The sequence below is a fragment of the Propithecus coquereli genome, unplaced genomic scaffold (assembly GCF_000956105.1).
Source record: "Propithecus coquereli isolate 6110/MARCELLA unplaced genomic scaffold, Pcoq_1.0 Scaffold132, whole genome shotgun sequence".
NCBI lineage: Eukaryota > Metazoa > Chordata > Mammalia > Primates > Indriidae > Propithecus > Propithecus coquereli.
The window spans coordinates 96529-110411 of record NW_012137414.1 but is presented as its reverse complement, the minus strand read 5'-3'; the positions used below and the strand labels follow the sequence as shown (position 1 = coordinate 110411).

Sequence of the window (13883 nt, the reverse complement as noted above, 5' to 3'; positions counted from 1 at the left end):
CCCAAATATGCATCTTTGGCATAAGAATTATTTTGAACTGGTTATTTTGGGCAACAGCAGACATAAGAGAAGCTTTGAAGGCAGAGTAGAAGTTATAGTTTTGTAAGAGAGATTTACGTCTTTAAAGGAACTCTCCATTTGTAAGAGTGTTTTTCTCTCTGCTCCAGGAAGAGAAGGATGACTAAATCACTAGAGATTCTTAACAATGGAGAAAGCATCAACTTAAATTTGCATAACAAACCCTTGTTTAAGGTGCTTTTCATAACTGGGCTTTCCCCACACCTTTCTTTTTTTGTTTCAGCAAAGGATGGTGTAATATTTAAGCCTGACGTCTAAGACAACTCTTCAAGATCTATTCTAGAGATTTACTCATTTCTCTGAGTTATCTCCCATGTACACAGAAGATATACATGCTATTATACTTCTCTTTGTTTTTCTCTTGTTAATCTGTCTTTTGTCACAGGGAGTCCCAGCTAAGAACTCATGATGGGTACAGGAGAAAACTATTTTTCTTCCCTTAACAAATTTGATCGTCCATCAGCATCACCTGCAGGGGTTGTTTCTAATTCGGTAGGTCTGGGGTGCAGCCCAGACAAGTTCTTTGATGATGTTGATACTGCTGGTTTGAAAACCACACTTTGAGAACCATTGGTTTAATCTCAAGGCAGAGTGGTAACATGGTATCTTCCGCCTGCTCTTCCTCCGCTCTCCCCATCACTGATCCTTTTCCTCCTCTCTTAACTCCCTGTTTCACTTTCTGTACCCCACACTCTCATGCTCCCTTGACCCTCCTCTATCAAACATTGCTCTCAGGAAAGGGTTTTATATCAAGCATGAGCATGATATTAAGGCAATGTCTTACCTTTTATGCAATAATTGACATTAGAACACATTCCTGCTTGTGGAATGGGATGCATGTCCATGTCAACTTTTTAGAACTGATTTGTGCAAATATCCTCTACTTACTGCACTAAACCTGTTGGTGCAGGTACACACTGATCAAGGAGTCTCTGCCATATGCTGTATATACACACAAACACCAACCAACCAACCAAACAAACAACTGTCTGTATAACAGACAGATAATTAGGGGATGATTGTTAAGGCAACTACAAGCCCTGATCTTCTACGATGATTTAAGCAAATCCAGGGTCTGAGTAAACCTTGCTGAAGTGTCAGAACTGTCCTCTCTCCCATTTAGGTACTAATGACACTTAGAAGACCCCACTGCCACCACAACCACCATCATTTTCTTCATACCTATCAGTTGGCAAGAGAGAAAAACAGGTATCCACACTCCTACTTATTGAGGTTATGAAAATTAATCTAAATAAGTATATACGTGTAGAATGAAAAATTTTAAATGAAACCTGTGACTTAAAAATTGTTATTAAAGTTAAACCCTTTCACATTGGAAGTAATCACTAAGTATTAACAATAGGAGGAAATACTTCCTTTTTGTAGTTTTGGTGGTTGCTTTCTCTTCACCCCCCAAATTACTGGGATTAATCTTTGGCAGATAAAGGGAGAGAACCTATGATTACTTCTAGTGTGTGAAATTGAGAGAAATTCAACACACTGAACCTCCCAATGAATTTGTAACAGGTCATGTGTCTATTCATCTAAGTTAATGTCAGGTGCAATTAATGACTGGATAGTCTAATTATTTCTTGATCTAGTTAACTTTTCAGTTGAGTGATTGGAGCTGAATCCCAATGAGAGCAGTGAGTGGAAAATAACAAATGTGTAAACGTTGTAGCCAGTGAATTTGAGAAAAGAAGGGAAGAAAAGAACAAATTATTTTGTCTCTAGAAAGAGGTGGCACAGGCAGAAACTTTCCTACTTTCTCCCAATGTTCTATCCCTGCCTGAAGGAGGAGCAGAGAGGGGCTTTGGTGAGGCAGGGACAGGAGGGAAGGAGGAAGAAAATTTCTGCCTGGCCTAGAGATTATGTTTCAGGCAAGATATTTTTATATTCCTCTACATTTCCCCTTCATATTTTAAAAAGTCTCCCTATCCCCCTTAACATGTGACCACTCTAGAAGCCTGGTACATAACAGTGATACAGAGTTAGCAGCCAGATAAAAGCAATGCTGGATGCACATTCTTAACATGTTATTGGTAGCCTTATCATGCTCTGAAACTGTTTGCAAAGCAAAGGAGGATGAACTGTTTAATCACAATGAGTTGAAGTACCCTAGAACAATAACGGCAACAATGTCAACTGCTGATTATAAGTCTTCACAGTGCATTCCTTTTTTAATGAATATATGTTACCCCTTTGGTTTGTCAGAGTATTACATCAAAACATTGCGGGAGGTGGTGAGGCTTGTTAATGCACAGTGAGTATACCAATTGGGAATGCATTCAGCTGCAAGTAACAAAATTCAACATACTTACTAAATGCCAGGCAAAGTATGAAGCTGTTTTTAAACATGATTTCTTATCTTTTCAGCAACCCTGCAAGACAGTTTCTCTTAAGCTCATATTTAAAGAAATGAAACTAAAGCCCAAAGTAATTAAGTAACTTGCCCAAGGACACAATCTTAAAATAGTAGCCTTTCCTGGTATTTTTCAAATCAGTAAACATTATAGCATTGCTTGAGAATAGCAAAATGTCTAAATCAATCCATAAAACTAGGTATCAATTCCTATGAGGCATGATGAAAAACACAGATGGCCATGTTTCTAAGTGGAACAGAGGCCAGGGACAGGGTTATCATTTAGTCAGCAGGTACCCATGGGGTGTATATTTTGTACTTGTTACAACTGGATACCTCAAGGTAAGGATTGCTTGAAGGGAAAGATGGTTGGGTACAAAGGATCATGTGTGTCCCCCTCTGATAGTTACTGTAGGTTGTCTCAATATTCCTTTCCAATAGTCTTCACCCTTGCCTTCTTTTTTTATAAAGGCTATAATACTCAAAACCTTATTTTCTAATGAGATATAAATGGACACCTATTGAGGGTGGTTCTGGGAGAGTTTTGCTTTCTGAACACAAGGGGAGACTATGTCAGCTGCTGTGGCCCTCTGCCCTTTTTCCCTGCCTTGAATATAGACTTGACATGTGGAGCTGCATTAGCCATCTTACAACCATAAAGACAAAAATCAATACACTAACAATCATGGATTGGAAAGAGAGAGAGAACTGGGTCTTTGATAATATTGCTAGCCCAAGATTGCCTGCCTTTGAATTGCTTATCACATGAGAAAAATAAATTCCTATTTGTTCCAGCAACTATAAGTTGTTTCATGTTATTTACTATTGAATACATTACCAATTGACATTACCTCTGTGGTATAAACTTCAGCCCCCCCATAATGTTTTAATATAATAGCCTGATAAACCAAGGGAAAAATATTGTACCTGTCAGAAAAGTGATAGAAAATGAAGCCTTGTAATCCATGAAATCAACTTTGTAAATTGTGAAACATAAATCACGCTTGCAAATTGTTAAACACAAGTTTCTATTTATCTACAGCAGTATAAGAATGATAAATGTATAGGAACAGGAAAGAAAAAATCAACCTGTAGATTAGACTATTCTTTAGTATAATATTTATTCCTTTCCACCCCATTTCCCCAGAACTCCATGGGAGGAGCATACTTTCTTTCCTTATTTTTTTTAACTTTTTTTTAGAGACAGGGTCTCACTCTGTCACCCAGGCTGGAGTGCAGTGGTGTGATCATAGCTCACTGTAACCTCGAACTCCTTGGCTGAAGGTACCCTCTCCCATGTTTCCCAGGCTGGTTTTGAAGTCCTGGCCTCAAGCAGTCCTCCCACCTCAGCCTCCCAAAGTGCTGACGTTACAGGTGTGAGCCTTTTCTTCCTTATTGATGTTAGGCTTGACCATATGATTTGCTTTGGCCAATGGGATGTGGGCGCAAGTGTGAGGGTGCCAGTTCTCGGTCTAGGTCTTAAGAGATGTAATGTGTTTCTGCTCTGTGCTTTTGCACTTCTGCCATCATCATGGACAACTAAAAATACATAGAAAAAATTAGCCGAGCATGGTAGCACATGCCTGTAGTCCCAGCTACTCGGGAGGCTGAGGCAGTAGGATTGCTTGAGCCCAGGAGTTTGAGGTTGCTGTGAGCTAGGCTGATGCCACGGCACTCTAGCCCGAGCAACGGAGTGAGACTCTCTCCGATAACAAAACAAAAAAACCCACCCAGTTTTCCAAGGTAATATTGGCATATAATAAACCATACATATTTAAAGTGTACAAGATGATAGGTTTTGACATATGTATACACCTAAAAAATCATCAAACCCACTCCCACTCCATAGCTAGCCTTGTGGGGCATTCCCAAGAGATTGCAGTAAGAGTAGAAGAAGGAAAAGCTAACTGAGGCCCTGGGGTCTCAGGTGTGGTCTGTTAGGCAAGAGGAAGAAATAAAGGGTATACAAATTGGAAAGGAGGAAGTGAAATTGTCTCTGTTTGCAGATGACACGACCTCATAGATAGAAAAATCTAAAGACTCCACCAAAAACCTCTTAGAATGGATAAATGAATTCAATAAAGTTCCAAGATACAAAATCAACATACAAAAATCAGTAGTGTTTCTATACACCAATAACAAACTAGCTGAAAGAGAAATCAAGAAAGCAATCCATCTTGTCTCTGGGAACCCAACAGTAGTTAGGCTTATTTGCTCCCCAATATCTTTGAGTAGAAGCACTAAACTGTAGAACAGCAAACTTAAGCTCACATAGAATCCAGCATTTTTTTTTTATTCAGGTGACTGAATAAGATTTTTAAGAATTCAGATGACAGGATAGCTACTTTTGGCTATGTTCCATTTATTTGCTTTTTCTATATAATCATGCCTCCATTTATCTTTTATGATATGGCATGTTATCCATCACTTTTAAAAAAGTTTTCCAGCTGGGCCCAGTGGCTCACGCCTATAATCCTAGCACTCTGGGAGGCTGAGGTGGGAAGATCACTTGAGCTCAGGAGTTCAAGACCAGCCTGAGCAAGAGCCAGACCCCATCTGTACTAAAAATAGAAAAAATTAGCCAGGTGCAGTGGCGCACTCCTGTAGTCCCAGCTACTTAGGAGGCTGAGGCAGGAGGATCACTTGAGCCCAGGAGTTTGAGGTTGCTGTGAGCTAGGCTGACGCCACGGCACTCTAGCCCGGGCAACGGAGTGAGACTCTCTCCAATAACAAAACAAAAAAACAAAAAACCCACCCAGTTTTCCAAGGTAATATTGGCATATAATAAACCATACATATTTAAAGTGTACAAGTTGATAGGTTTTGACATATGTATACACCTAAGAAATCATCACCATATTTAAGATAATGAACATATCCATCACCCCCAAAGATTTTTCTCATGCCCCTTTACAATGATGCCCTCTCTCCCCTCCCCACTCCTATTCCCAGGCAACCATTGATTTCCTTTCTGAGACTACAGATTGGTTTCTGTTTTCTAGAATTTATATAAATGGAATCATAAAGTACATATTCTTTTTGTCTGGCCTCTTTCACTCAATGTAATTATTTTGATATTCATTGATATTGTTGTACATATCAACAGTTCATTCCTTTTTATCAATGAGTAGTATTCCTTCATATGAATATACCACGATTTGTTTATCCATTCATTGCTCATCATTCTTTATGGTTTGAGAAAATTGCTTGGTGGGCAAGGAAGTTTTAGTAGCAAGGAAATTTTATTTCTCATATTCCTATTTGAGAGGGCCACTTTAAACACCATTTTAAAAAATAACAATGGACAAATAATCTGGCAATTGTATGGTTATATAAACTGCATGTATAGATGTCTCATAAAATAAAGTGTGATTATTTAAAATTTTTAAACAAGGACTAACATTGTAATGACCTATAAGGACATTCTAAGTGGAACCCAACTCATCAATAAATAAAATCCAATATTTACAAAGATAAAACATGCATTTGTCAATTAAATTAAGTATTTATTTGATTAATCCCATTATTTCAGGAATTAGGGATTTCTCTAAACCTAGCCAGTCAAAAGAGGCTTTCTGCTTTTTCTTAACAAAAACTCTAGCTTCAATCTTTTGATTTGCTTCTATCCTTCTGTTAGCTATGCTATGATCCATAGTTCTCCACAGTACTCTAATTTTGTTTAATGAGAAAAGTAACAAAGAAAATCTCTCTGACTAAATAAAAAAATTGGACAGAGAAATGTTTTCTTTGCTAAATTGATATTCGTTCTAAATTCTACTAGTTATCTATTGCTGTATAACAAATTACCTCAAAACTTAGAGGCTTAAAACAGCAATAAACAGTAACAAACAGTAAACTGTTTCAGTAGGATCATTGAACGCCATCTTGGAGGCTGGCTACCAAACTTTCTAATACACGTTTTCAACATAATCTCTCTTGGACTGTTCCAAGCATTTTTTAAAAATGAATTTACAGTTTAAACTAGTGGTTCTCACCCTTCCTCCACCCTCCCCACCCCCACCAGGGAACATTTGGCAATATGTGGAGACATTTTTGGTTGTCTCAAATGGAGGAGAGGAATGCTACTAGCATACTTGTGCACCTGATGGGTAGAGGTCAGGGATGACGCTAAACACCTTATAATACACAGGACATTCCACTCCCCAACAAAGAATTATTCAGCCCAAAATGACAACAGTGACAAGGCTAAGAAACCCTGCGTTAAACTGTTACAATCTGCTTGAAGGTTAACAGTTTCCCCTTGCAAATCCTTCAATATATCATATAAACACTGCTCTTCGTTTTCAGGCAAGTATAATCAGATTAAACAAAATTGAGTTATTACAGTACAAGATCAAATTGCAGGTGCATAACCAAAAGGGAATGGGCAGGAGAAATGAGTTTGGCCAAGAAATACACACACACACACACACACACACACACACACACATACACATCCCTCCCCAGAAGAGCTGTGGGGGGTGGTGACCCCTTTTAGTGATATACTTGATGAATTTGCAAAACTACCATCCCATTATTGCTATTTTATTAAGAACTCCCTGCCAATAACTAGAAACAGCATTACCTGGGTGACACTGAATTCTGCAAAAATCAATCTGAGATTTTAAAGACAAGCAGAAGAATGAGAAAGTGAATTCAATAGTGTTTTATTGACAAAGTGTAGCTTATAGAGCTTTTCCTCTAACCCTTGACAAGTCTTTTTTTGCATCTGAGGTTTACTTGAGCACTCAGAAAGGGCTAAGTTAATAAATCCATAACATAGTAGCCGATTCTGCCAGTGACTGATCTCTTTCCTCAAAAGTGCTTAGAGGCCAAGGAGGAGTGATTATTAAGCAGACTGCCAGATCTGGGGACAGCCTCAGGACTCCTTGTGCTGTCTAACAATTAGGGTGATAAAAAAGATCAGCATGAACTCTAATCATCCTTGAACAAACCATGCAGAACTGAATTGGCTCCTGGGCAATGTTCAGAGCCATTGGGACAATGGGAAAAACTGGATTGGACCATAATTCCTGAATGTCTCTAGGCTAGGACATGGGTAATGATTCTTCAAAAAAAGGAAAAATTTAAATATATCTTCGCATTGAAAGTTTTGCTAGTTATAAAATATATATGCCTATATTCTTGATCTTGTTTTGGAAAATATGACAAGAAAAAAACTATAAAATGATTTTCACTCTTCCACATGGGAAGCCATGTGAAATGGTGGGAGAAGAGGAATAAAATAATTCCTAGGAATTGACATAGCTACAAGTAGGGGAAACCATTATCTCATACCCCAGTTTGGCATCTGCTTGGGCAGCAGAGAAGAGGGAGATAGGGGAGAGAAAGTTGGGGGGAGAGGAGAGAGAGGGAGAAAACGTCACCTTCTATGGAAACAGGATCTTTGCAGATGTCATTGAGTTAAGGGTCTTGACTGTATCTCTGGGCTGAAATCAAGGAGTCAGCAGGGCCAGGCTTCCTCTGGAGGCTCTAAGGGGTGGTCCATTCCTTGCCTCTTCCAGCTTCTGGTGGCTGCCTGGCTTCCTTATCACTCCAATCTGCTTCTGTGGTTAAGTTGCCTTCTCTGCTTCTGACAAATATCCCTTTACCTCTTTCTTGTAAGGATACAAATAATTGCATTTAGTGCCCACATTGATAATTGTGGATAATCTCCCTATCTCAATATCCTTGTCTTAATCACATCTTTATCTCCTTATCTCAATATCCTTAGCTTAATCACATCTGAAAAGATCCTATTTCCATATAAGGTAACATTTATAGGTTCTAAGGATTAGAACCTGATATATTTGAGGGGCCATTTCCAGCCTACCATGTCCATATCCTGCTCTGCTTTCCCTTAGTTCTTCCAGGGTTCAGCCCCACATTTTGCTTACCTACACACACACACACACACACACACACACACACACACACACACACACACACCCTCTTCCCCACAGGCCTTCTTTTCTTCCTTCCTCAATGGAGCTTGATGACCCAAATCTTTAGAAATGTAAAACTCATTAGCCTGGAGGGCTCAGCTCCAGCAGGAAAGGGCTAGTTTGCATTCTACCTGTAGTAGTGGTGCTGATGTGAAGTAGGTTTTTGTAGATCCTTCTAATGCAGCAAAGGAAAGGAAGAAAAACAAAAGAGAAAGTTAACTCTCCATGTCAAAAGAGATTGAATACTCTTACTTTTCTATGTGAAGAAATCATATGGTATAGCCAAGAAGCTTGTTATAAAAAATGGATACAGAGATATCTTGCCAGAAAGGAAGCTAAGGATTGCTGGTCCTCAAAGGTAAACCTTGGTTGGATACTCTTGGCTTGAATTCTTTAAGCCAAAAACATAAATGCTTCCTAAAAGTTTAGAAGGTGCTAATTCTCCTTTCCCTTGCATCCATCTGTCTGGGAGACATACTTGTTTTCAGTCAATAAAGAAATAAGAGGCTCATTCTAAAACTTTTACTTGGAAGGCCAGAAATTAAATGCATGCTTTTTATCTGAGGCTCAATCTCTGCATATTTCATATGGCTCTTTAGCTTTGGTTGAAAGGCTTTCTTTCACCTAGTGAGTGTCATTAAATACAGAACTGACATATCCAGCTGGAGGAGCAACACTTCCTGAAATCAGTGTGTTGTAGAGGTATAAGAAAAGATTTTTAAAAATTCAGCTACTTATTATATAAACAAGGAGAAATTTATTTTAGAAAAAAAAAGATTAATGGCAGAAGAGATCTGAAGTTATATAGTAGACTTATTCTTTTACAGATGAGAAAATCGAGGCCCAGAAAGGTAATAAGATGTATCAGTCAGCTATTTCTATATAACAAACAATCACAGAGTCTTAGTGGCTTACAAAAATAAGCACATATTTAGCTAATACATCTCTGGGCTAGCTGGGGTTTGGCTGATCTAGGACTTTGTGGCTAGGGCAGTTCTGTTTCATGTTTTAGGTCCTTGGGTTTGCTGCACATGATTCTCATCTTCCTTGGACCAGTGGACCAACTGGAGTAGGTTTTTCTTATGGTGATGGTGGAGACACAAGAGAACAAGTGGACCTACATAAGGTTTTTTAAAGCCTATACTTGGAACCGAAGTGCTATTACTTCTGCCCACATGTCATTGGCCAAAGTCAGGCATATGGACAAGCTCAAAGTCAAGGGCCAGGGAAATACTCTTTACCCACAATAAGGCCCTGCCAAGGGTATGAATTGGGGGTGGGGTGAAGGATTAGAGGCAATGATTTGATCATCCACTAAAACTTTGTCTAAGGTCAAAATCCCTCAAGTCACCAAAGTGAAATTATATTTCCTGCAGCCTTCATTCATTGTCCTCAGTAGAGCTGTAGTACAATGCTACTTGTGATCTGCATATTTGGAATTTCTCATGAAAATGGGGTTTTTCTTATTAGCCCATCTCTCTAGAAAGCTCAAACATCAGACCAGAGACCTATATTCAAAAGACCACTTTCGAAGTTTTTATTTTATATTTTTAGAGATGGGGTCTTGTTCTGTTGCACATGCTGGAGTGTGGTGGCATAATCATAGCCCACTGTAGCCTCAAACTCCTGGGCTCAAGTGACTCTCCCATCTCAGCCTCCTGAGTAGCTGAAATTACAGGCACAAGCTACTGCACCTGGCTCAAAAGACCATTTTTGACTCTTCCCTAGGCACTGGAACAAATTTCCTCTTCCTTCAGCCAAGGATGTTTATGCAAATCAGTTTATGAATATAAATTCACTGGAAATATTTGAATCAAAATTTAGGCCTAAACTAAAACCTTATTGATATATTTTGTTTGAAGAATGAACTCTCAGTAAAAAATATTGTTGTCCAAAATGGAATTCAGCAAAAAAGTGAGTCAGTCATTTCCATTAGGAAGGGGAAATTAATGATGAATAGCTGATTTTGGTGACTTGCTCTGTAGTTCTTTTATTTTTTTCCTCCTTAGAAATTATTACTGGAGGATTTTTTTAATGGTTTCGAAAATGCAATTTATAGGAAACTTCTCAATTTCATGGGGTATAAGTAAGTTGAAGTGGAACTTGGCAAATCCATTTAATTTTGTTGAGAATGTACTTAGAAATTGAATCTTCTGCTAAATGCTTCTGCTGAAGGCCATTTTTTCCCCTGCTAAGATACACTCTCAAAATGGCTCTAAAGATGTAGACGAAATGGGGATCCCAATTTCAGCTTTTCTTTTCAGTTGAAATATCTATACCTTACTTCCCTTTGGCTAGTAAAACAAAATGGAAGGCTCACTTTAGCAAATTTTTCCTCCTTAGGTACCACTTTGCAATGAGGGATCTGGCTTAGCCCCTCTCAAACATTTTAAACCAAAAACAAACATGAACATTTCAAATGATCCTTCTGAGACTCATCTGTCCCAATGCTATACTTTTATGCTAGTTTCTTTTGAAAATTACTATCTTCTCTATATGTTCACCAACCAAAGAGATAAAAACAAAAAGCATTTTTATTTTGCAAATATAAAATTGTTATATGAAATATGATTTTTCAAACTACACATGCCTCTTAGATATTCTGATTCATCCTTGTAAAAAATGCTGCCCCCCCAATCATTTTTATAAGTGCTGTCCTCCTAGACTCTATTAGTGAAGAACTTACTGTCTGTATCTCCTTGTATCTACTTGGGCCTTACCATTTTAATGGACGGATTTGATTTCTAGCTGCCAAAATCTCATCTCCTTTCCTGAGGATTTTCTCTGGCCTCTGAAGACCTCTCTATCTACACACATGGCCGTCCAAACACACCAGGAAATTAACATCTCCCTGGGTGCAGTTCTAACCAATGTCAGATGAGAGTTGGTGTATAAATACCCCAATTCCCTTGCCTCTCAAGTAGAATAAATTCTCAGGCGAGTGTTCTACACTGACTCCCAGAGTTTCCCAGTGTGATTGATCTCCAGTTGCCCACAGTGGAAACTTGCTTGATAATATAGACTTTATTGGCTTCATTCTTTCCCTGACATACTACCCCACTCACCTGCCGGAACTTACTGAATTATCTCCCAAATAAATTATTTGCAGTCAAATCCATGCCCCAGGGTCTGCTTCTGGGGAAATTAAACTGATTACCTAAGGTCAAGAAGGCCATCATGCTCTGATACAGAGAAGGGGGTGCTGCTATAGCAAATCTAAAAGTGTAGAAGCATCTTTGAAACTGGGTAAAGGGTAGAGGCTAGAAGAGTTTTGAGGTGCATGCTAGAAAGGGCCTACATTGCCATAAATGGACTTTTAAGGGTGATTCTGCTGAGGGATCAGAAAGAAAAGAGGAGAGCTGTAGAGAGAGCCTCAATTTTCTTAGAGAATACCTAAGTGGTCATAAACAGAATGTTAGTAAAAATATGGATGGTAAAGGCCATTTTGATATGATCTCAGATGGAAATCAGGAACATGTTATTGGAAACTGGACAACAGGTGATACTTGTTATAAGATGGCAAACAACTTGGCTGAATTGTGCCATGTTCTAGTGTTTTGTGGAAAGTAGAACTTGTGAGCAATGAAATTGGATATTTGGCTGAGGCGATTTCTAAGCAAAGTGTTGAAGGAGTTGTCTAATTTCTCTTGACAGCTTATAGTAAAATGTGAGAAGAGAGAAATAACTGAAAGACAGAATTGTTAATCAAAAAGGAAGCAGAATTTAAAAATTTGGAAAATTCTCAGCCTATTTATTTGAAAGGAATGTGAAAGCTTGTGCAGGAGAGAACACAAATGCCAAATTTGACAAGGAGATTAGTATATGTAGGCCATCTCAACAGAAGCTAGGAACTATTCATCAAGACAATGGGGAGATTAGTCCACCATCTAAACAGAAGCCAGGACCTATTGTCTAAGACAATGGAAGAATAACCCTGAAGGCATTTTACAGATCATGGGGCTGGGCCTCCCATCACAGGCCCAGAGTGCAAGCACCTGAGGGACAGAATGATTTCAAAGGTGGAGTTGCCACTGCCCATTGCCATCTCCCATCCTGGGCTCTGCTCCCTGCACTCCATTGCTGCCCTCCTGGGCTGCCCTAGGTATGGCTCGAGTGGGCCCTGGTGCAGAGAACATTGTGCCCAACAAAGCCATGGGGACAGAGCTACCCAAAGGCTTAGGGGTCCAACTGCTGCCCAGCAAAGCTGCAGAAGCAGGACTTTCATCCTGGCATGTCTGGAAGACAGGCTGCCTGTTCCAGTGTCCAGAAGGTGGGATCTTCACCTCAGCGAGTCTAGAGCATTGAGGCAAACAATATTATTCTCAAGCCTTAAGGTTTTGAACTTGCTCAGGACCTGTTATTCCTTTCTTCTTTTATATTTCTTCCTTTTGGAATGGGAATGTCTGTCTGGTGCCTGTCCCACCATGGTATTTTGGAAGCATATAACTTGTTCAATTTGACAGGCTCACTGCTGAAGAGGAGTTTACCTTAAATTTTACCCATATCTGATTTAGATGATATGTAGATGAGACTTTGGGTTTAGACTTTTGAGTTGATGCTGGAATGAATTAAGACTTTGGGGACTATTGGAATAGAATGAATGCATTTTTACATGTGAGAAGGATGAAAATTTTGGGGGGCCAGGAACAGAATGCTATGATCTGAATATTTGTCCCTCTCCAAATTAATATTGAAATCTTAACTCCCAACCTGATGGTATTAAGAAGTGGGGCCTTTGGGGAGGTGATTAGGTTACGAGGGCAGAATCCTCATGAATGGGATTAGTGGTTTTATAAAAGAGACTCCAGAGACCTTGCTTGCCCCTTCTACCCTGTAAGGTTACAGTGAGAAGATGGACATCTCTGAACTAGGAACTAGGCCCTCATCAGACTCTTAATCTGTAGGTACCTTGATCTTGAACTTTCTAGCCTCCAGAACTGTGAGAAATAAATTTCTGTTGCTTATAAGCTGTAAACTAAAAATAAAATCCTAAAATGGGCTAAAACTGAATGGATCCCCTCTTGGCCAAGGAGACCCCAGAAAAACCTTAAACCTGAGTTCTTGGCCATGAAGGGAAGGGAGGTTAGACATATCCTGTTATATTCCCTCCCTTTTGGAGTTTAGATACAACAATTGACCAGCATTAATGTTAAAACAGAGATCATAAGACTGGCAAAAGAGACTCTTCGTGACAATAAGATATTAAATTATTAACAGGACCTAAAGCCATGCAGGGCAAAGGTTAAATCACCTACAGGCCATCAATTTACATAACAGATCACTTGAGTCTGTATATTGTGGCTTGTCTCTGATGTACAGACTTCCTTATCTTAACTTAAAACACTCTAAGCATTTAGACAAAGCTTTATTTCTTTAACCAATTACAAATCAAAGAATCTTTGAGCCTACCTATAGCCTGTGGGTTCCCTCTTTAAGACGACCTACCTTTTTGAGCCAAACTAATGTATACCTTTCATGTATTAATTTATGATTTTCCC

The 13883-nt window shown here is 39.0% G+C and overlaps 1 pseudogene; it reads right to left on the bottom strand.

Annotated features, from left to right (window-relative positions):
* Positions 1–923, bottom strand: part of LOC105805746 — a 92494-nt pseudogene extending 91571 nt beyond the window's left edge.
* Positions 924–13883: the final 12960 nt, after the last annotated feature.